Here is a 24,411-nt window from a genome sequence, read left to right as displayed (position 1 = left end):
GCAGCTCTCATTCTAGGTTCTCCCTTTACCTTCATCCCAAGGATCCTCTTTTCCTCTCTTGTGTTGGATTCCCTGTTTCTGGTTCCCCATTTCCCTCTTTCTTAATTTATTCCCTCTTTATTAACAAGCACATTCTTTACGAGCTTTCTGAAAATCGACGTACTAGAGGCGAACTTTTTCATATCTTACATGTTCGAAATTGTCTTTATTCCACTCCCACAGTTAGTCTAGCAGCAAATAGAATTATTGATTATAAATTGGCTTCTTTTATAATTTTGAAGGCCCTGCTCCATCGTTATTTAGGTCCCATGTTGCTCTTAAGAAATTCAAAGCTATTCCTGAAATTCAAAGCCAATTCCTGATATTTGGATGTGACATATTCTCTTCCTGGAAATGGGAGGATGTTTTCTTTATTCGTTAGTGTTCTGAGAAAACTTAATGTACCTTTTATGGACTATGTTCAGCTATAATGTTGGGTTCTTAATAAGTCCTTTATCTCTGGAAACATGTAACATTCATTTGGGGAAAATATCTTGAAGTACTTTGTTCTTTGGATGTTTCAATTTGAAAAAAGTCCTCTCACTTTATCTTTTCAATAATATTTTCCATCTTGTGTTTTTTACTCTGTTCTAGGAGATTTTCACCACTTTTTTTTTCCATTTATTTTTATTAGTTGGAGGCTAATTACTTTACAATATTGTAGTGGTTTTTGTCATACATTGACATGAATCAGCCATGGAGTTACTTGCATTCCCCATCCCGATCCCCCCTCCCGCCTCCCTCTCCTCCCGATTCCTCTGGGTCTTCCCAGTGCACCAGGCCCGAGCACTTGTCTCATGCATCCAGCCTGGGCTGTTTTCACCACTTTTATTACATTTTTAATTTCTTCCAGAATGTTTCTTATTTCTAGAGTACTTTATTTTTGATACGTTGTTTCTTTGTCCTTTCTTTTTTTTTTTTTTTTTGCATTCTACTTTTGTTTTATGAATACTATGTCTTCTCTTACTTCTCTGAGGATATTGGGGATAATTCTTTCCTTTTTTTTAAAAAAAAGTCTACTTCCTGCATGGTCTCCATTTCCTCCAGGTTGCTTTTTTTCTTCCTGTTTGTTTATTTGCTTTTTTGCTTTGGTCTATGTCATTCTTTGATATTTGATGATGCTTGAAGTTTATAAGTGGGGCACCAGCAAGCTGACGGTAAGCTCTGAGAGAAAGGGTTTGGTTTGTCAAGTGTGGTCTCTACTAGAGGAGTGTTCTGGCTGGGTTGTATCTTTGGGAAAATCCCTGGCATCAGTAGCTTCAGATCTTTTCTCTTGTGTTTGCCAGAAGCCCCAGAAAATTTTCAATTCTCCTGTCTAGACTGTTTATTCCTAGCTGCCTGCAACCTGGGAACTAGTGGGAGAAGTGACCTGGATGGGCAGCATTCAATTCGTGCCCCTATTTTCAGAATGATGCACTTGTCCTGAAGTGAAGTGAAGTGAAGTTGCTCAGTCGTGTCCGACTCTTTGCGACCCCATGGACTGTAGCCCACCAGGCTCCTCGGTCCATGGGATTTTCCAGGTGTGAATACTGGAGTGGGTTGCCATTTCCTTCTCCAGGGGATCTTCCCGACCCAGGAATTGAACCCAGGTCTCCTGCATTGTAGGCAGACGCTTTACTGACAGTCCAGAGACTTTCTGTTTTATATTCTTCAGTCACCAAATCTCCAGACATCTTGCTGTAGTTTAGAAGGGACAGTATCTCATGGTATAGTAGGATGGGATAAAGGGGAGCAGAGTGGAAATTTGGGAATCTTCAAATCTGAGTTTCTGCTTCAACCAAATTGATCTTCCTATCAAATTGATTAACCTATCACTACATTTTTAAAAACTCTATGTTATGCATGAAAGTGAAAGAATTGTTAGTCTCTCAGTCATGTCGGACTCTTTGCAACCCTATGGACTATGATTCACCAGACCCCTCTGTCCATGGAATTCTCTAGGCAAGAATACTAGAATGGGTAACCATTCCCTACCCTTCTCCAGGGTATTTTCCTGACCTAGGGATCAAACCCAGGTCTCCTGCATTGCAGGAAGATTCTTTATCATCTGAGCCACCAGGGAAGCACATTTTATGTATAGTAGTTTGTATTTGTTAATCCCATACCCCTAATTTGTCCCTCCCTTCTCACTCTCCCTGTTGGTAACCGTAAGTTTATTTTCTGTGTCTGTGAGTCTGTTTCTGTTTTGTATATACATTCATTTGTATTATTTTTATATTCCATATATGAGTGATATCATATAACATTTGTCTTTCTCTGACTTATTTCACTAAGCATAATATTCTTTAAGTCCATCCACGTTGCTGCAAATGGAAATAATTTGTTATTTTTAATGGCTAAATAATATTCCATTGTGTATATATACACAAAACACATCTTCTCAATCCAGTGATCTGTTGAAGAGCCCTTGAGCTGTTCCCATGTCTTGGCTATTGTAAACAGTGCTGCTATGAACATTGGGGTGTGCATATCTTTGAATTAGAGATTTCACTTTTTCCAAAAATATACACAGGAGCGGGATTGCTGGATACTATGGTAGTTCTATTTTTAGTTTTTTAAAAGAAACCTAAATACTGTTTTCTATAGTGGCTACATCAATTTGAATTCACACCAGCAGGGTGTAAGAGTTTCTTTTTTCCCACATCTTCTCCAACATTTGTTATTTGTAGACTTTTTGATGACAGTCATTCTGTAAGATGTGAGGCGACGCCTCACTGTGGTTTTGATTTGTGTTTCTCTAATGATTTATCATGTTGTACATCTTTTCATGTGCCTATAGGTCATCTTTATGTCTTCTTAAGGAAAAAAAGGGAGTGTCTGCCAACCCCAGAAGGAATGAAAGAACCACAAAATATCATACAAAAGAGGGCAAGCTAATGGAGCGATGGAGACTTGGTAACGTGGTGGGAACTTGGTCACTGGAAGGAGACATTCCATCTGATAGGAAAAGAAATGGGAAGTTGATGTTTCCTCACCCAGAAGCTATTATGATTAGTGTTTCACCAGAAAAATCTGAGGGCTTTGTGCTGACTCCTGGGACATAGAGGGATAGAGATAATTAAACATAAAGAAACCAGCTAGGAACAGCCACGGTGGTCATAGACCAGCTATGGCTTCCACAATCAATTTTTTTTTTCTTTTTTAAGGAGAGAAGAGTTTATAAAGATATAAAAAATTTCAAATGTATTTAGAATTTGGGATCTTAAAATTTTATTTAGGATTCCAACTTTATTTCAACATCACAGGACTGCTTTGAAGTTCTGTTTGGAAATCATCTAGAGTCATCTATTTGCCAAATATCTCTAAGTAACATAAAAATGTTAAGTTCTTTGTACTTTACAAGACTGTTCTAGGCATGAGAACTATAATACAGATTTGTTCACGACACCACCTGATTCTGTTTTCACTTTGTGACCTCAGGCATCCTGTTTTATTACCCAATTTATTCCTGAAAATATTTTGGATATTAAAATTTCAAATAGCTTGAGCGCATATTTCATGATTTTAAGTGAGAAAAATAAAAAAGCATTTCTTAAAACCCCAGCCAATTCCACCAGCCCCCCACTTATCATTAAAACCCTCTTAGAAACCTCTGTAATAATCCATGGAGGATTTCTGAACTATAGAGGATTTAAAATGACAATTGCATTTAATGAACTCATTAGCGAGTACAGATAAATGCTTTGCAACCATGTTGTTCAATAGCCAGTACACATTATGTTATCATTTCTACCTGCTTATTTTCTATTCGTTGTCTTCTCTCAAAACGCTTTCTCACTCTCAACTATCTTTTTAGCGATTTGGGTCTTTCTAGGTCTCTTTGGTTCGTGTACTTGGTTCACAGGCTTTTCCACTTTCTTAGAAGGCATGTTCACTGAACAATGTGGGGAAGATGGCAGCGATAACACACAAGTTTAAACAATGCAATCAACAGCACAGGCAGGAGAGAAGCTGTCTTGCCGGGGAAATAGCTAAGACAGACTGCAGGGCATCCTGTGTCCTCTTGTCCAGACTTGCGTTCAAATGATGAGTTTTTACTGGCCCCAGCATGCAAATACTTTACAGCAGGTTTTCAATTAGGGTAATGTCTGTGGGGTAAAAATGGTTCCAAGTCATTACAGGGAATATTTGCAGAGTGAGGATTCAGGTAGTAAAAGCAATATCTGTATTGTATCCTGTGTACCCATTGTCTTTTCTTAAAAAACAACAACAACAACACACACACACACACACAGTAAAAAGGTTTTTATAATTAACAAATTCAAACACAGTACAAAAATACACAAAAATAAAACCAACTGTATTTATTTAATTTTTCATGGTTTGCATTCTGTCTTCTGATTAGACAACAAAACTCTTGGTGGAAATGATCTCATTTTTATAATTCAATCCAGCAAATGATGCTGGCCGCCTACGTGGTGGCAGGCACTGTGCCAGGCAGAAAGCTGGTTATGACACAGACAGAGCACCATGGCTGAGTGTGCAAGCTTGTTCAGCAAGAGTTCATTTCCTCCCAGTTTCCATGTCCAAGTTCTATGTATCTGCCACCAGGTAAATGGGTTATTTCTCCATTGCACCCTACCTCCCCAAACAAACAAAACCCTTCCCTAACCATGCCAAAATACCAATCTGATCATTTATACTGATATTCTTCCAAAATATGATTGTTAAAACAAGAGTATGAATTATTAGGTCATAATTAGTCATTGTGTATGATTCTTGTATACTTTAGGGAAATACAGAAAGAAAGAAAAAAATACACAAGGGCAAATTAAATATCCTTCTCCCACTGAACTTCGATTTTAGCTCTAATCACTTCTTCACCTAACCCCACTTTTCTTACTTTGCAAAAACAATGCCTTAACTTCTTAAATGAAATTTCCAGTGTTAAAGAGTCTTAGCTCTTCCAATGTTCTGAGAAGCGCAGAGTCTCTCCGTTTCTCTGCTTTTGGGCTTCTGATAGATCTGGGATCAAAAAGCCTGTAGTTATTTTCTTAGACTTACTAGAGAAAGGGCATTCTGTTTTACTCCTTGGTCTCTGAATAGACTCTGACGTATTTTAACTGGCCAGCTAGATTTCCAGAGGAAATCTGGCTTTAAGCTTCTAGAAGTGACCTTCCTCTTTCTTTTCTTTTTGTGGTTAGAAGAGGAAAGAGCAAAAAGACAATGGCAAGCACTGACAAACATTATATACCCAACAGGGCAAAAAATTCTCCCAGTTATCAGGGGACCTGTCATTTGTCCAGGCTGCTTCCTCCCCTCCTTGTTCTTTGAGGCAACTCAGTACAGTCTTTACTGAGAAGACAGTTTGCAGACTCCCCCAGACCAGCGCTGTCTGGTAGAAATATATTATAAGTCACATATGTAATTTAAAACTTTCTTATAGCCATATTAAAAAGGTAAAAATAAATAAGCAAATTAATTTTAATAATATACTTTACATAACATGATGTATTCAGTCATATAATCAATATAAAACATATTGAGATATTTTAGGCTGTTTTATTCTTACTAAGTGTACTCTAGACTTACAGCACACCATATTTGGGTGCTCAGTTTTTATGAGGAATAGGTGAAGTATTTGTAATTTTATGTAATTCACAGTTGGACCACATACTTAAGGTGTTCTAAACATATTTACATTTCCCCCATAACTGAAAAATCATTCTCCTTTAATACTGCATCCACATGGACAAGACTGGTTTATCTTTTTAAAAATAATTGCTTCGACTTCAAAAGCCAAAGATACCAGTTTCAGATTCATGTCTAAGCTAAGTAAATTCATTAACTCTTGTGTTAGCTCAGTAATAGAAACACTGAGCTCAAAATGGTATTGACAGATTGAGAAGCAATTCTTTATCAGTGTTGAGTTCTTCACATTTTTCTTGTAGTTTTTACAGTCAGTTTATCTAAACGCTATCAATCACAATGAAAATTGTTTTCATATTTGCTCATATAAGAAAAGTGTAAAATCAGTATTAATTGATCATATAATGAAAAGTTTCAATTTCAACTTAAAATCTTGTGTCTCTTTAACTAGGTCACAGATAAGCTTTTCCTTTTCTTATGCCTTCAAATTTAGCTCATTCATATGCAGTCTGAAAGTATAAATCACATTGATATTTTGTTTTTGATTTTTGGCTATTTGGCAAATATTCCTTTATTTTCAAGAAAATCTTAAATTAGAGTTAAGGGTACAGCAAATTCTTGCAAAACTCTCACAACTCAACCGAAGAGCATTGGCAAAGAAGTCATGAGGCCATTAAACTCACCATCTTTTATTTCTTTCAACAGTTCTATCCACTTGCAATGGTTCATTAGATTAGCATACAAACACTGAATGATTTTAACAACTATATCCATGACAAATTTCATGGTGTCTGCTTCAACTAAGCATAAATATTTGTAAGATGTATCATACAGTGAAACAAAGACTTAAAGGAAACATCAGTTCCTTTTAAAAAATTCCAATAAACTGTTTTTTTTTTGGCCTAATACAGCTGGAAACTGTTTGTTGTGTTAGAAACTAATTTTTTAATATCTAGCCAATACTCTTCTTTGACAGATGTAAAATATTTTAAAAATATCTATACCGTGACTTTGCTATTTTAGGGCCATGAATGGAAAATATTTCTTTGTAAACTAAGAAATCTTTGGCGACAAAACATACCCAATGTACTAATTGTACAGTGTCTTTTATATATTGTGACTCATTTAAAGGCAACCCAAGAAAAGGAAAAGCTTATCTGTGACCTAGACAGACAGGTGCAAATTTTTTTACAATTATTCTGATTTTGAATCAGTTGATATTTGGTATTGTTAAGAAGATCTTGTATTTTATAAACAATAGTTGTGGCGGCTTAATTGAAGTTCTTACTTTTGTGAAATATCTTCTTTAGTGCTTTTCTCAATTTTCTAACAAAAATTTCTGTAACTGATATAATAGTTTCTTTTACCATCTCTCCATCTAAAAATGTGAAAATGAAAGCAATTTTATATCTGGCCAAAATGACAAGCTCAAATCTTATTAAAAGTCTTAAGAATTTGGGATGTTATGGATAGATCTGGAAGTCACCATGCTAAGTAAGTGAGTCACAGAATGGCAAATACTGCATGATTCTACTTATATGAGATATCTAAACTAATCAAATTACAGAAGTAGAAAATAGAATGTTGGTTGCCAGTGGGTGGAGGGAGAGAAAAATGGGCAGTTGCTATTCAACTTGTATAAATTTACAGTCATAGAAGACAGATAAGTTGTAGAAATATGCTATACAACATACCTGTAGTTAACAATATGATATTGTGCACTTAAAATTTTGTTAAGAAGGTAGATCTCATGTTAAGTGTTCACACACACACACACAAAGGGACACAAAGAACTTTTTGGAGGTGATAGACATGTTTATTACCTTTAATGTGGAGGAGAAGGGGACAGTAGAGGATGAGATAGTTGGATGGCATCACCTACTCGATGGACATGAGTTTGAGCATGTGATGGCATCACAGGTATATATAATGTATGTAAAAACTCAACAAATTGAATACATTAAATATGTGCAGGTTTTTGTATTTCAATTATATCTCAATAAAGCTGTAAAAGAGAAAGTGAAGATAAATTGTCTACAAAACAAGAAAAACTTAGATGTTTAATCCTGATTTCAGGTAACTTAATTTCATCAGTTCTTTTTCAAACACTGGAGGAAATGTATCAAATTCAGTATGTGTTTTCTGAAAAGTCTCTTAATATTGTGTACTTTATTATCTCTAAAGATTTTTATACAACAATGTTTCTCATTTTGCTCCATGTCAGCAAATTATAGTTGTCATTCATTGTGAAATTTACAACATACCTTTACCAATCATTTTTTTAGTGTTCTGACTAGCTTTTACACCTGTATGCAATTCTCCATCAGTATGATGCCTTCACTTTGAATTAAAAAACTTGTCCATGCTTATTTTTTAAATAGAAAAATAATTTAATTGTATTACAATTAAACAATATTTTATATAATTTATTATTTATAGTTGGTACAAATTATACCAATTATAATTTATAGAGGTATCATTGGAACCTGTGCTGCCTGTATAAAACATTCAAATAAACACGTTATAATGTTACATTGGTGTTTAGAAAAAAAATCACTGAAATTGAAATCAGTGTATAGACATCAACTTGGTCAGTACAGTATTTACATGTAATATTAGAAGTAGTGTATATAATACTGTAACATGAGAGAAAATTTCACAGTGAAGGTTAAATGCTGTCCTACCAAAATAATCAAGTCATATTGTTAGAAAAATATTTTATACTCTCAGTTTTTAAATGTAAAGTATCAGTTCAGTTGCTCAGTCATGTCCGACTTTGCAACCCCATGGACTGCAGCACACCAGGCCTCCCTGTCCATCACCAACTCCCAGAGCTTGCTCAAACTCATGTCCATCGAGTAGGTGATGCCATCCAACTATCTCATCCTCTGTCGTCCCCTTCTCCTCCCGACTTCAATCTTTCCCAGCATCAGGGTCTTTCCCAGTGAGTCAGTTCTTCGCATCAGGTGGCCAAAGTACTGGAGTTTCAGCTTGAGCATCAGTCCTTCCAATGAACACCCAGGACTGATCTCCTTTAGAATAGACTGGTTGGATCTCCTTGCGGTCCAAGGCAGTCTCAACACTACAGTTCAAAAGCATCTATTCTTTGGGGCTCAGCTTTCTTTATGGTCCAACTCTCACATCCATACATGACTACTGGAAAATGTCATGTCACAATTAAATAAAATGAAACAGTGACATATTTCAAGGGCTCGGTGGCCACGTGTGGCTGGTGATTATGGTACTGGCTAACGCAATCTCAGATGATCACTAATGAGAACTGATAGACACCTAACTGAATCTAAAAACCCCCAATAAAGGGATCTTGATTCCATTTCAATAGATAAATATTGAAAAACACACATGTATAGAATACTGGAGTGGGTAGCCATTCCCTTCTCCAGAGGATCTTCCTGATCCGGGGATCAAACTTGGGTCTCCTGCATTGCAGGCAGATTCTTTACCATCTGAGTCACACAGGGAAGCCATGAATAGGTGCTTTAAAAAGCAGGCTTATGCTGTAATTCACTGTGACTCCTCTAAATAAGGGTGTAATGAAATAACAGTATACAATTAGAAATTTAAAAAATATCAATTTTTGGAAATCCAGCTTTCATGCATTTCACATTTTTGTTTTACATATTCTATTAGATATTCTATGTAAACCATTTAACACAATGTCTGGAGCATAATAAAGTGACACATTTATTTGTTTTCTCTCCTTGGTCATCTGATTGCTGATGCTTTTAAGCCCAAAGAGTTTGGTGCTGTTGTCCGTCTGCTGCTGCTGCTGGGAGCAGGGCGGAGCCCAAGGATGATGTTTGAGAGCTGAAGCTGGGCTTCTGAGATAGCAGTTGTCCTTGTCACTATCTTTCTCCCCAACCCATGACTCGATCCCTTGACTACCAGGGTCTGGGGCTTGCTCACCATATGCAGTGATCATCTCAAGTGGGTATGTTGCTAGACCCCGTCCTCTCTGACCACGGGAAAGCTGGCTACTGAGTGAAGGCTTTACTCATGGGTGAGCTTGGAGGAGACAGATCAAGACTTCATTCAGCTCTTGTTTGGGAAACAAGGAGAAAGATCTTGTTTCTGCTACCTTTTCCTTTGTTTCCCTAATGTCTGGTGGCGGGGAGGCGGGGGTCAAGGAAGCAGGGCTGCATGGCTCCCTGACCCTGTAAGTTACCAAGTCTGGGTTCCGCCCCTCCATGATCACAGCTGCTCCTGCCTGCCCAAATGGGCCTGTTAAAGATTTTCATATGTTCTATATCACTGGAGCTTAAGTGAGGCAACATCTACAGGAAGCAAAACAAAGGACTTTCTAATCTTTAGCATTTGGGGAAGAAACGTCATCCTGTCTAAAAAGATGTAAGCCTAGTGTTCAACTTCTGAATACAGCACTTTTAAACATTGTCAGGATATGTTGTTAGAAGCATTGTTATAAATTAGAAAAAGAGTAAAAGCTAAAGAGTAAAAGCTAAAAGTTTTCATTGAGAGCTCACCATATCCTAAGTATCTCGTTAATCCTCAAAGCAGCATTAGTTGTGACTGTTTTTACCTACAGTTTTGAGATGATGAATCTGAACAAATGAGATGATACATGACCTGTCCAAGAACATAAAGCTGGCAAAAGTCGAACATGACTAAAGTGACTTAGTGCTCACACACACACATATATACATGTATATGTGTGCATGCTAAACGATGCATGCATGCTAAGTCACTTCAGTTGTGTCTAAGTCTTTGCAACCCCAAGGATTGTAGTCTGCCAGGCTCCTCTATCCATGGGATTCTCTAGGCAAGAATACTGGAGTGGGTTGCCATTTCCTCCTCCAGGGGATCTTCCCGACCCAGGGACGGAACCCATACCTCTTACATCTCTTGCTTTGGCAGGCAGGTTCTTTACCACTAGCGCCACCTGGGTATATATATATGGTTGTTGTTGTTCAGTCTTTAAGTCATGTCCGACTCTTTGAAACCCCATGGACTGCAGCACGCCAGGCTTCCCTGTCCATCACCAACTCCCGGAGTTTGCTCAAACTCATGTCCATTGCGTTGGTGATGCCATCCAACCATCTCATTCTCTGCTGCCCCCTTCTCCTCCTGGCTTCAATTTTTCCCAGCATCAGGGTCTTTTCCAATGTGTCGGCTCTTTGCATATAATATATATATATATATTATATATATATCATTATATATATATATGAAACATTCCTAGTTTTTAATCACTTCTATTTGATCCTTTCTGAACAGATATCTCAAATATCTATACAGTGATTTACTCACATTTGCTTATAATACTTACCCAGTGTTTTTGCTGTTATTCCTACTGTTGAATTGAATGAACTATCAAATTTTTTAAATTTAGGGTTGCATATTTTACTGCCTCCTATTTTAGAAAGGACTTGATTAAAATTTGGCTCAAACAGTAATTTTTTTTTTTTTTTTTTTTTTAGCATAGAAGAAGTTTATTAAATGTTGCTCTTCATTTGAACACATGGAGAAGAGATGGATAGAAAGAAGGCTTCAGCAGAAGGGGAATTTGGATTATCCATGGTTTTACAAAGACCTCACCAGACTTCACAGGACTCTCTGAAGCTGAGACAATCCCTTACTGTGGTTCTGAGTTGGATCAAGAGGGCAGACCATTCCTGAGAAGGAAGCCAGTCATTGAATGCAGACTGTTCTAGGGAGGCGCAGGCAAAGTACTTCCCTTTAGGCCAGACTTGAAGACTGATTGCTACTCAATCTGTTTGCAGTAGTGGGTGAAAAGCACTTCAGCTCTGAAGAGGTGTCTGGGTGGCCCAGGACTCTGCCCAGTATACCCAAGGTGGAAGCTCCTTCACCTGAAGCTGGGAGGGTGGAGACCGCACACTGCTGACGGAGGAGCTTAGGGGAGGGATGCGGGCGATGCCGCTCTCTGCCCTGCCTGTCTCCTGCCTGCAATGCAGCAGACCGGGGTTCGATCCCTGGGTCAGAAAGATCCCCTGGAGGAGGGCATGGCAACCCACTCCAGTATTCTTCCCTGGAGAATCCCATGGACAGAGAAGCCTGGCGGGCTACAGTCCACGGGGCCGCAAGAGTCGGACATGACTGAGCAACTAATGCTTTCAAGATTGAAACACAGTCCAAAATAAGATAATTCATAGTAAAGCCCTGCAGAGCACCGCTGAAGGATGCAAGGAGAGTGGACAGTTAGGCAGCTACATTGGACCGACTGGCACAGAGGCCAGAAGCGGGCTCTAAGCCTTCTGGCAGCAAGGTCAAGAGCTACACACACCAGATTGAATAGTTTTCAATTTTCCTGACAGTCAGAAGAATACAGTTCAGCTGCAGACAACTCAAGTAGGAGTTAATGTATGAGCCTTCAAATAAAGGGGTTAAACAACATGGAAAATATCTAACCCTGGTTTTATGAGACACAGAAGAATCATTCGGATAGCTGGTTGTCATGCTGTTCTTAAGTAAGAGCGCATGCCGTTACATACTAACCTGCTACTTGTGAAAGCATCTCCAAATGCTGAAAAAACGTGATGCTGTGCTTCCTTCAGGGCTAGAATTCCATGATTAGAACTTGGAGACTCTCTGATGGGTGATTTAGATGCTTGGACCCTCTGCAGTACCAGACACCTAAACCATTTCTGGGCACGTGCCAAATAGTTATAAATAATGACCAAATCCTCTAAACGATATAGATTTTTCTGGATTGTTTATTGAAATGAGAACTAGATGTGAGATGGGAAAAGATAGAAATGAGTCATGCTCTGTTGGAATGTTAAAAGCTAGACAGGCCTCTCAGACAGGCTGCTCACTTCAGGGGAGGCATGAGACGTCCAGGCTCGGGCAGGGGGACAACTCAGGCTAGTAGGCAGCTGACTGAGGTGCTGGGGACTGTTCCAGAAAAGTTTGTAGGGAGATGTTACTATTCTCTACATCCTTTGGATGAGGAAACGGAAGCTCAGAGAAATCCGAGGCTGTATATAAGCCTCCCTGACTGCAGAGTGCAGAACTGAGCCAAGAGATGTGAATCTCGTCCAAACTACTTGGGAAAACAAGACTTCAGCTTGACAAGTGATTGGGCTGGTTGTTACCACCCATCCACACCTCTCAAAGCAAACGTCTCTATTATTCTGTACTTTTTTCCGAAGAAGTTGCCTGTTTGGTGCCACTGATAAGTGACTGCGTGAAAAAGTCACTTAAATAGCAAGATGATTCAATTTAAGTAGCAAGAGAAGACTGTATAAAACTGCTCTTTGAAATTTTAATAAAAGCTTAATTATTTCTATGATTTAATGGTGTTATAATCAATATTAATTAGCAGTCCTTTTGGCAGTGGCTAAACTACAAATTCAACCACTGTTTAAGACTTATTTATTTATTACCAATTTTTTAAAAAACTGAAGTCTTGTTTTTTAAAACTAGGCATTTATTATAATTACCAAATTCTCCATTCTAATGATTATATATTGCCTAAAATTTGTAAAACTGGACTGTAATTCATTTACAATATTGTATTAGTTCTAGGTGTACAGCAAAGTGATTCAGTTGTATATACACACACGTACTCTTTTTCAAAGACCTCTTTATTGTCAAAGACAATAAAACAAGGCCACTGTTTCAAAAGAGAAAGGCTGGCCTTCGCATTTCCTATTGCAGAGGGACAAGTCCCTAATTTTCGTAGTTTTATAAAGACTAAAAAATGAGCAGCGCTAAGCTCATTGTTCCATTTGATATCATTTAAAACTGGTTGTGTATGTGCCATGATCATCCAACTATTTCAAACGTGCTGCTTTTCTGAGGCACTGGAGAAGCAGAGGCAAGCCTGAAGTCTGTGATACAAATTAAATGATGTTAAGTTACCCGAGGGTCCTTGATGCTTTCACAGTGTGGAGGAAAACTTATTCTTTAATTGAGCTTTGTTCTCATACGAAGCCATTTTTAGTAGCAATGAAGAGGAAAAGTTAAATTTTTACCTCACCTCCTTCTCCTTCTGCCTCTGTAACTCAGCTTGCCCCTTGCAAAGTCTAGATCATGTAGGTCACGTAGTCTCAGAAAGTGGGGACTTGCAATACTAGGAACTGGAGTTTATCTCACTCACCCTTGTCCTGCTCTTTGCAATCACCCGGCCCCTGCAAACCTGCTTAATCATGCCTGTCCAGGCCAGGCATCCCCCTCCCCATCTTGACTGTTGTTCCCGCGCGTGCAAAACCCCTTAAACCAGCCATTAACAGCTAGTGTTGCCCACTACAGTCTGTCTATATAAACTCTGTAATCTCTCTGTTCAGGGCTCGGAGCTCGGAGTGTTAACTCCTCTGGGCTGGACAGCGTGATAAACCTGAGTTCTCCAACTCGCTGAGTGTGGTCCTGGGTTTCTCGAGTACTGGTTTCTGCAACAGTAGCAGCAGGAATAGGAAAGTGGGTGTAGATGGGAGGTCAAATTAGTGGACTGAGGGACTGCAGAGATTTGAAGTGATATGAGAGTCAAAGGCAACACGGTTTTTAAATTTTAGTAGCTAAGCGGAAGTAGAAGAATTAAGAAGCAGGTAGGTTTGGGTGGTAGAGGGACGGGGATCATGCGTAGGAATCTATTTGAAGGTAGATAGTTGGAGCCAGTGAAGGTTCTAAATAACAGTCATCCTACCTCCCTTATTTGAGACCTGAGCTGTCACTATTTCCCATCAATACTGATACAATGTCAAGGGTCCATAACCATCTGGTTCAGTTCAGTTCAGTTGCTCAGTTGTGTCTGACTTTTTGTGACCCCATGGACTGCAGCACGCCAGGCCTCCCTGTCCATCACCAACTCCTGGAGTTTGCTCAAACTCATGTCCAACGAGTCGGTGATGCCATCCAGCCATCTCATCCTCTGTGGTCCCCTTCTCCTCCTGACTTCAATCTTTCCCAGCATCAGGGACTTTTCCAATGAGTCAGCTCTTTGCATCAGGTGGCCCAAGTATTGGAGTTTCAGCTTCAACATCAGTCCTTCCAATGAATATTCAGGACTGGTTTCCTTTAGGATGGACTGGTTGGATCTCCTTGCAGTCCAAGAGACTCTGAAGAGTCTTCTCCAACACCACATTTCAAAAGCATCGATTCTTCAGCTCTTAGCTTTCTTTATAGCCCATCTATACATGACCACTGGTAAAACCATCTGGTAAAGGTCTGAAAAAACTGATGACACCATCTCACAACCTGATGCAATTTATAGAACCAATGCCTGATCATCCATCCATCTAGTCTTCCAACTTGAGTGAACTCAAGTTCACTCATCTATTTATTTAGCATGTGTTTCTATAAGTCAGGCATTGTGCTAGGTACTGGGGATGAAATGGTTAATAGCACAACGAGCTTATGATCTCACTGGAAAGATGATAAGAAAACAGGCAATAACAACAGAGTGAGTACACAATAGTAGCAATCGGAGAAAGAACATTAAGCCAGCTCATGGCAGAAGCATGTGACTCGGCCTCAGTGAGTCAGAGAAACCCTCCTGGGAGGTACGAAGTCCAAGGGCAGGGAGGAGAGAGCCAAGTGAAGTGGTGAGGTAGGGAGCCTTCCAGATGGCGCTGTGAGCATCAACACAGTTGAAGCACAAAGGATGAGATGAGGTGTGGTGAGAGTTGAGAAGGGAGAAGTAAATGGACTCGATCAGGAGGTGCCTTGTAAGTCTTATTCAAGGGTTTGGATTGGATTCTAGGAGCAGGGAGGTGCTATTACTGAAGGCCTTAGAATTCTCTCTCCGCCTATAGTGGAGAGGATGGAGTGGGCTTGCAGCAGAGCTTCAGGGTGTCCTTTGTTGTCTCCGGTCTCCCGAGGGTGAGAGCCCGGGGAAGAGAGCCCTTCAGCTCCCATCTCATTGGGAGCGTTGGAAAATCAGAATCAAGGGCGGCAAAGCTTTCACCCCAGCACCTATCCTGCACCCCACCCTCTGATGCTCCCTGCCTTCTGCCAGCACTTTGGTGAAGCTTACCAAGGAGGGATGAGCACCCATACTCTGCAAGTATTTTCTCTGTACCAGTCACAGTGTAAGGGCTTCACAGCTTCCTCATAACAACCTTACGAGGTAGGGATGATGTTATCTCCGTTTCACTGAAGAGGAAACTGAAGTTCCAAAATCTGAGTCCCTTGCCCCCCAGCGGCACAGGCAGTAACAGAGGGAGGATCTGAACCCAAACAAACGGACTCAAGAGGCCACACTTACAACTGCGAGGAACATGAAACCTGCTGGGAGCCATCACTTCTCTACTTTGGAGAGTCTGAAAGAGTGAATCACCCTTTTTGGTGGGAAAATTACTAATATAACATAAAATATGCCACTTACCCACATTTAAGTGTACAATTAAGGGGCATCAGTTACATTTGTGCTGAGAGCAGACACTACCACAATGTTTCCAAAACCATTTCTCTCATCGCAAATAGAAACGCGATACCCATTAAGCAATAACTTCCCCTTCTCCCTTCCACAGTCCATAGTAATCTTTACTTTCTGTCTCTAAGAAAAGGTCCTATTCTATGTATCTCATATAAATGCAATCATAATATTTGTCCTCTGTCCCTGGCCTATTTCACCTAGCAGAAAGTCATCAAGCTCTACCCATGTCGTAGCATGTAACAGAGCTTCATTCTTTTTGACAACTGAATAATCGAATAATATTCCACTGTATATGGGTTCTACATTTTGTTGAGCCGTTCATCTGTTGATGGACACTGGGTTCTTTCCATCTTTTGGCTATTGTAAATCATGCTGTAATGAACATTGGTGGCCTAGCGTTTGTCTAAGTCCCCACTCTCAATTCATTTGAGTGTTACACAAGTAGGGGTAGGATTACTGGGTGGTATGATGATTCTATGTTTAGCTTATTGAGGAACGGCCAAACTATTTTCCACAGCCAGTGCACCATTTTACTTCCCTACCAACAATATACAAGGGTAGAACCAGAAGACTCGAAAGGCAGAAAAGATCCTGCAGTGTATTTAGTTAGCTCCCTTACTTTGCAGCTGTGGAGACAACAGTAGTTTAAAGATTAGTTACCGTTTTTGATCACTGACTATAAGCCAGCCATTCTATATACATTATTCCACCCTGTCCTCTCCAAACCCCTGTAAAGTGTTTATTATCTCAGTTTTGCAGAGGCTAATTGACATGCTCTGCAGCTCACAAATGACAGATGGTAAAACTGAGCTCTGAACTCAATTCAGTCTTAAATTAACTCAGGATCCTACAAATGGATCTGCTCTGTGGCACAGGATTACCTGCTCTTCCTTCCTGGAATTGGTTCTCAGTGGATTCCATCTCTAAAAATGAGTTTAAGATTTTGTGTGCTTGTGAAAGCTTTCGATTACTTTTGTAAGCTGATCTGGAATTTACGTTCTTCATATCACCTGGGGTCACATCTTAAAACTGCAGTCTCATTGTCAGTGAACAATGGAACAGGCAGGAAACAAAACACTTTGTTGTTATTGTTGGGTAAATATAGCCTCCATGCTGGTTTTCCTTTTCTGAATTTTCTCCAAAGTATTTCTCCTTAAAGCTACTGTAATCTGATCCTTAAAAAGCACTCTGCTGACTCGGATGCTGCTGGTAGTTGCAGAGCTCCTCCGTTTGTCTTCCTGTTCTTCTTGGGTGAGCTTATCATCGTCTCTTGTCTGGTTTTCTCTGTTCTGGATTGGATTTCCATATGCTGCTACACAGCCTGCAGCCTTTCTCTCCAACGATCTCTTTCCTGTGTAAGACGTTTTGCTCGCCATTGTTAAGCGCAGGCATATGACAACATTTCCTGCAAGAAATTTCCTTCTGCTTCTCCTCTGCTTTATAGGTGTTTGACTTCATTCATTTGTCCTCTTTAATATCCTCATTACACAAAGTATTCTACTGTGGCCTCCTTTTTTCTTCCTCTCTTCTCTAAATAATTTAGTTGGCCATTTTAGGGGTCATATTACTTTTTTGTCACACTTAGGACTTGAAACCTGGTTATTGGTGATTCTGAGAATCAACCTGGCCTGCTTCTCAGCCCGCTCTTTTTATTTGGGGAAAGAAAGCGCACTTGAGAGAAGAAAGAGCCGTTGTAGCTACTTCCCAGCACCTTCTGTAAAGAGGTTCTCTTTCTTTTCTCTTTTCTATTAGAATTCTAGATTTCGTAGCTAGATTTTCGCTGCCATTGGCTCAACTAGCTGCCCCCAAGCATCCTGCTGACTACTCTGCCTTCATAAAAATAGTAGCTTACGTTCATTGATGTTGTTCAGTCGCTCAGTCGCGTCTGACTCTTTGCCACCCCATGGACTGCAGCACGCCAGGCTTCCCTGTCCTTCACAGTCTCCCAGAGCTTACATTGTACACAGCGCCATATTTTATAAAGTGCATTGGACTACATTATGTGACTCAAGTCTGACTTAAATGCAGTAAGTAAACATTATAATCCTTATTTTATAGATGAGAAACCAAGATATAGGAAAGTTAAGAAGTTTTCCCAATGCCACAGCAATTGAGTGGCGGAAGTAGAACTCAGACTTCATATTTTTCTTATGTTGTCTTATATTTTATCAGCACTTAGAGTGTTAGTCGCTCAGTCACGTGTGACTCTTTGGGATCCCATGGACTGTAGCCCGCCAGGCTCCTCTGTCCGTTGGATTCTCCAGGCAAGAATACTGGAGTGGTAGCCATTCCCTTCTCCAAGGGATCTTCCTCATCCAGGGATCGAACCTGGGTCTCCTGCCCCGCAGGCAGCTTCTCTACCATCTGAGCCATCAGAGAAACCTTTAGATAGAGTCAAATTCTTTCTAGTTCTTAGTAATCAGTTTGTGACTTTAATTTCTTATTTTATTTTTTAGTTTATGAGCTTAAATAAAGCTAATGGAAAATAAAAAGGAAATAAAAGTAGGAAGAACCAGAAGAAGAAGATGGGCACATCTCTAAGTCCTAAGTCTGGACCACATATTTCTTCACTGATCAGCATAGAACTCATCACAAACTTAGTGGCTTAAGATGTCCACGCACGCTAAGTTGCTTCAGTCGGGTGCAACTCTGTGTGACTGACCCTACGGACAGTAAGCCATTAGGGCCCTCTGTCCATGGGATTCTCCAGGCAAGAATACTGGATTGGATTCCCATGCCCTCCTCCAGAGGACCTTCCCAATCCAGGGATCGAACACATGTCTCTTTACATCTCCTGCACTGGCAGGCAGATTCTTTACCTAGAACCACCTGGGAAGCCCAGAGGTTTATGACATACCTACTTATTATCTCATAATTCAGATTTTAAAAGTAGTATGCCATGGCTAGGCTCCTGCTGAGGGTATCACAAGGCTAACATCAAGGTGTTGACCAGGCTGGACTCTCTCCTGGAGACTCACTGAACTTGTGAGTCCTCTCAGAGGCTTGATAGACCTTTCCTGACTCTAGTCCCAAAGATTTCCAAATACCTTCCACCACTGCCCTGCTGGTCTTTTGGCTCCCCAGTCCTGAGAACGCCATTCCCACTGCTGCCCGTGTCTCGGTGCTGGGCGGCTTGCCTCAACACCAGCCAGTGACGGTCACCGGGGTCCCTGCTCCCCAGTGAACTTGAGCCTCTTCCCCAGGGGCCCAGCCAGCATCCTGCCTGGCTCCCACTCCTTCCCCATGTAGCATGAGATGATGAGTTACTCCTGGGCTCAGCTCTGGACGCACCTGCGGCTTCCTCTCCATTTCCTGGGCAGATTCACATTAATGAAGGTGTCTCCTTCTCAGCATCTCACCACCCACTTGGCACCTTCTAGCCTTTCTCCTTTCTGATAGGATGACCACAGAGAATCTCAAGCTCGTTTGTTGAGCCAGGTGACAGACATCACAGGACCCAGTCAATACTACAGACCATGATTCTCTCAAAAGACTCCCAGAGTCCACTTGCCCCAGGAAAGGGGTCTTTTAGAATGACACCTTTAAAATGTTATAATAGTAAGTGCTCGACATTTCCTTAGGTGTCTGTCTGTATATAAGGATCCTGGCAATCCTACAAGTGAAGTATTATTAGACACATTTTACCTATGAAGACTTTGAGGCTCAGAAAGTTCAAACAATTTGCCTAAGGATACAACGCCAATCTTGTGGCTCAGCTGGTAAAGAATCTGCCTGTGATGTGGGAGACCTGGGTTCAATCGCTTGGTTGGGAAGATTCCCTGGAGAAGGGAAAAGGCTACCCACTCCAGTATTCTGGCCTGGAGAATTCCATGGACTATATAGTCCATGGGATCGCAGAGAGTCAGGCACAACTGAGTAGCTTCCACTTCACAGCGCCAATCAGTGGCAGAAACATCTCAGTTTGCACCTCTTCCACGCCTGTGATTACTTGTTCTTAAGGGGAAAATAACACGCATACTATCAGAATGCCACACACGCGTGGAAGCAGGGTCACACCCCCACACGTGGGCTCCCAGGTGCTTAAATCATATTTATGCCTGTTTAACGCTTTGATTCAGGAAGCACTCCGCCACTGGGGGTGCCCTCACTTCTGCTCCGGTTCTGTCAGTGCTGCTGACACTCACACATCCCGACACGTTGTTTCACCGTGACTGAGGCAACAAAACAACTCTTGCAACAGTTGCCATACAGTGCCATATGGAAAAGTCATGTGTGGTGCGTGCGTCTTGGACAACAGCCGTGTGTCTGCTTCCTGTGCAGATGCACGGGTGGGTGCACTTAGGGTGGGGATGTTTTTTGAGCAGTATGACTGAGTGTTTGGGGGTAGATCAAGGATCTGGGCAGGCCTTTTGACTGGCAGCCCCTTACTCTCAGGTATAAAACAGATCTATAGCAGAGAAGGCGTGCGGTGGGGATGGATTCCTTTGCTCTGACCCTGTTGGCTCAGCACTGCCATTTTACTGCTCCCCATGAAGACTGCTGGCAAGTCAGTCCTGGTACCCGCCAAGAGGACTGTTTCCTTCCAAGGGAAGCTTCCCAGCCTACGACCTTAGCCTCAGACTAAGTTGGGCTGGCCGTGTTCGGCACCCACCCTCCTTTCCATGGTGGGTTAGATGGGATTTGGATTCAAGGACAGTCAACCCACAGACCGACCAGTGGCTGATGATGTGACCAGGCATGAAGCACTCTGAAGAAATGGTAGATACAGAGGCCAACCAGGGTCTCATTCTTGGAAATCTGAACCGGAAATTGGAGAGTATCAGCCAGTTGGTAGAAAGAGAAAACAGGAGAGAGAAAGCAGGCAGAGGGCAAGAGAGCAGAAGAGCTGCGCTAGTGGGGGCACAGGGACCCCCAAATCAGATGTAGGGGAGAAGACACTGCAACGCCTAGAGCTGCCAAAAGTCTCCAATGTCCTCCCCATAACTCCCCTGATGCCCTATTGGACTTTCTCTTTCTGCTTATGTATTCTAGTGCTATCCTAATCACATTAATTGTATTGGGATGACGGGCAGCAAGTAACAGAAAACCCAACTAAAAACGGTCTGAATAAGAAAAATGATTTTTTTTCTCCCTTAAAATCCCAAGGGTTCCCCCCACTTTCTCATCTCAACCCCTCATTCTAGCCACCACCCAAGGTCAGTTCATTTAGTGGTTCAAAAGTGTCGTGAAGACTCCAGGTGTTTCCCGTCTTTCTCCCATCACCCCAATATGTTGCTTGTCCTTCCAGGCTAACTTCTTCCTTCGTCTAGGAAGATGGTGGCAGTTCCAGGTAAGGACAGCCAGAGACAAAAAAGGATGCACTTTTCCTGTGTCCATCAAATCTTCATCACCTCCCCATTCTTCCATCATATCTCCTTGGCCAAAATCATGCCTGATGCCCACTCCCAAGTCATTCCCTGGGGCCAGCAGGGAGAAACTCAGCCTCCCCTGACTGGCACGACACTTTAACCCAGATAGTGCCACCTTTCAGCTGGCTGAGGGATGGACACAGCACTGTCTGGTCTGCTTCGTACCTCGGGCACTGAACAATGAAGTTCCATTTCATGAAATGAATTGGTTGCCTTTATTTCCAACCAACTCTTCAAACAGTCAGCTAACACTGAGCTCATCTTAGCAGGCACACGTGGGGAGTTCAGTGAGTTTGTAAGTACAGTTTTGTGTGGGGTCCTAAAGTCTCCACTCCTTCCAGTGTTTTATGGGCACACGCACACACACACACACACACACACACACACACACACACACACACACACACACACACACACAGAGTTAAGACTGAGGAATGGCCTTTCCCAAATGCAGCTAACCACTGAACCTCCCAGTTCACTTCTCGCCTTCTTTGGCCCCTAAGTCATCAGTCAGCCTTTGGGAGGCAGGGCCTGTCTCTAGCCTATAGGGAGGCTTTTCTGGACCAGAGGGTTCTCCAGATTTCAGAGTGCATCACAGAAAGGGCTGGAGAGCCCCTTAAAGCTAAGCTTGCTGGCCTCCACCTTCAGAGTATCTGATTCAGTAGGTCTGGGACCATGTGCCCTTCTGACAAGTTCCTAGATGATATTCCTGCTGCCAGGCTGCGGATAAGACTTTGGGAATCACTGCTCTAGGGCCAGGAGTGCCCACCTTCCTTCCATCTAGAAGGGAAGCATCTAAGGAGGCCACGTGGCCACTCACATCGCTTCTTCTGCAGTAAGGGGAAACTGTGTCCTTGTCACTTGCTGTCAGCCCCTCTCTGGGCAGTAGGGACTCTTAACTCTCAGAGAAACCGAGGCCATCGTGTCCGGGAATGTCAGAGGGTGGAAACCTGGCCCCCTGTCGCGGGAGGAGGAGGAGAAGGAACTTACAGGTTTGCTGGATCCTAGCTGGGGACAGGGGCCCAGAGCCTCAGGCCTTTCCCCGCCCTGGGGTCTCCCAGCTGTGAAACAGCCTGTTCGGTCCGCGGCATACGGTTGCTGTGAGCATAAAGAGAAAAGAGGGGTTTGAAACTGCCCAGCCAAATGCAAAGCTCTTTATGATCTGCGGTCCTGTTAATCACAAAAAGTTAAGCCAGGGCTGTGTAAAGGCTCCTGGGGAAGAGGGGCGGCCCTGGTCAGTTTCTGGGTCCCCGTGCCTGTCTCGCTGGCCAAGCAGGTGTTCACCTTCCAGAAGGCTTCGCTCCCCACCCCGCACCCCCCAAGCGCGTGCACTGGGCCGGGGCCATCCTCCAGGCCCCCCTGACCCGCGTGTGCGCGCGTGCATTGCACAACAGATTGAAGACGAGGCCTGCGTTTCCCATCCTTCCCCAGCCTGCTCCGGGATCCCAGCTGCGCGCCAGGGTCGTGGAGCCCCGAGGCGACGAGAATCCGGGGAGAAAGCCCGCGTTTCCCTCCCGCCCTCCGGGGTCGGAGAGCGGGGTGGGGATTGGGCCGCCGCCGGAGGACCTGGTGCAGGCCGCTTGGCAGAGCCGCCTATGGGGAGGGCCCCTCCAGCGCGGCTCCGCGGAGCCCTGGGGGCCGCGCCGGCTCGTCCCAACATTGTTCAGCACCCCGCGTCAGCTTTGGCCGCGGCCCCTGGCGCGCGCCGGCCGCTTTTGGCCGCCTTGGCCCCGTCTGAACCCTGCGGGCTGTGGGCCAGGGCGGGCCGAGCGCCGCCGCGCCGGGCCCCTCTCCCGACGCCTCCCGGCCGCCCGGGGCGGCTTCTCCCGGCCTCCCTGGCCCGCCCCGGGCTTCCCCCCAACCCCGGCCCTCGCGCCGATCGTCCACGGGTGCAAAACCCCAGGGCTGGGCTTACGGGTTTGCGGGCGTGTGCGCGCCCGGGGCTCCCTGCGCGCGCCGCCGCTCCCTACAGGGACGCGCGCGGGGGCTGCCCCACCGAGCCGGTGCCTGGCGCCCAGGGGTCCACCCTGACCTTGGGCTCAGCGCTCCTGGGCGCGCGGGCGGGAGCCGAAGGGCCGCGGCTGGGCGGAGGGGAGGCCTGTGGCCGCCCTGATGTCTCCGGGCGCACAGGTTTTGGAGGTCCCGGCGCGCCCCTCGGGGCTCCAGCCGGCGAGGTTCCAGATGTGTGCAGCTGTGCAGTGCGCGGGCTTCCAGCAAGTCCTGGGTGGGGGCCGAGTCAGAAGCGGCCCCTGCTGCTCTCTGCGTGAACCGGGTGGGGAAGCTTTGCCTGGGAGGGCCGGCGTATGGCCACAGAATGTTCTGGGGGAGTGAAGGGCCTTTGGATAAGTTGAAGGCTTGGGTCGAGGATGGGGTCTTCCTGTCACCATTTATTTACCAGCTGCCCAACCTTGAGAAATACAATCTCCCCCATTTTCTTGATTATCCGTAATATAGCTATCATGGGAATGCTTCTTATCTTCCATACATTATTTTTTTGTCTTTCCAACAACACACAGGGTCGGTGTTACCCGAGTTTTGCAGATGAAGTGGGATCCATCCACGCCTGCCAAGGTTATACCAGGGCTGAGTGGGGACCTGTGACTTGAAATGATCTCTAATTCCAGAGGCTGGACTGTGAGGATGTTGATGGGATTCGGAGAATTTTTAAAATGGAAAAGAGTGATAGATACCATTCTCCTCCGACGACCCTCAGTCCTGAAGCCCCACCCGCAGGCATGACCCTTGCACCTCCGAACCTCCACAGCCACACTTCCTTAGGAAAGCTGGTGAACAGGTGGGGGTTCAGGGTGGGCACCCCTGACAGGAAGCCTCGCCTGGAGCCAGAACAAGAGGGGGCCTCGCCCTCTTCTCATCCACATCCTTCTCTGTTCTTGAAAAACCAGATTGTCTGCTGTGGGTTCCCCCCCACCCCCTGCTTAGAGCCCACCCACCACCAGGACCCTTGGGCCTCTGAAAGTGCCTCAACTTCCTCACCTGTGCTCCCGCGTTCACTTTGCAGATACGATGGTCGGAACGCTGGAG

The 24,411-nt window shown here is 43.4% G+C and overlaps 1 long non-coding RNA gene across 1 annotated transcript; it reads right to left on the bottom strand.

The window, feature by feature from the left end:
• Positions 1 to 3,592: 3,592 nt before the first annotated feature.
• Positions 3,593 to 23,543, bottom strand: LOC133069691 (uncharacterized). The gene is made up of 3 exons (XR_009695931.1): positions 23,402 to 23,543; positions 22,360 to 22,467; positions 3,593 to 4,127 (listed from the first exon to the last, which is right to left on the bottom strand). It is a non-coding gene; the product is annotated as an uncharacterized LOC133069691 (long non-coding RNA).
• Positions 23,544 to 24,411: the final 868 nt, after the last annotated feature.

Source organism: Dama dama, chromosome 14, assembly GCF_033118175.1.
Source record: "Dama dama isolate Ldn47 chromosome 14, ASM3311817v1, whole genome shotgun sequence".
NCBI classification, from domain to species: Eukaryota; Metazoa; Chordata; class Mammalia; order Artiodactyla; family Cervidae; genus Dama; species Dama dama.
This window is presented reverse-complemented; position numbering and strand designations above follow the sequence as displayed.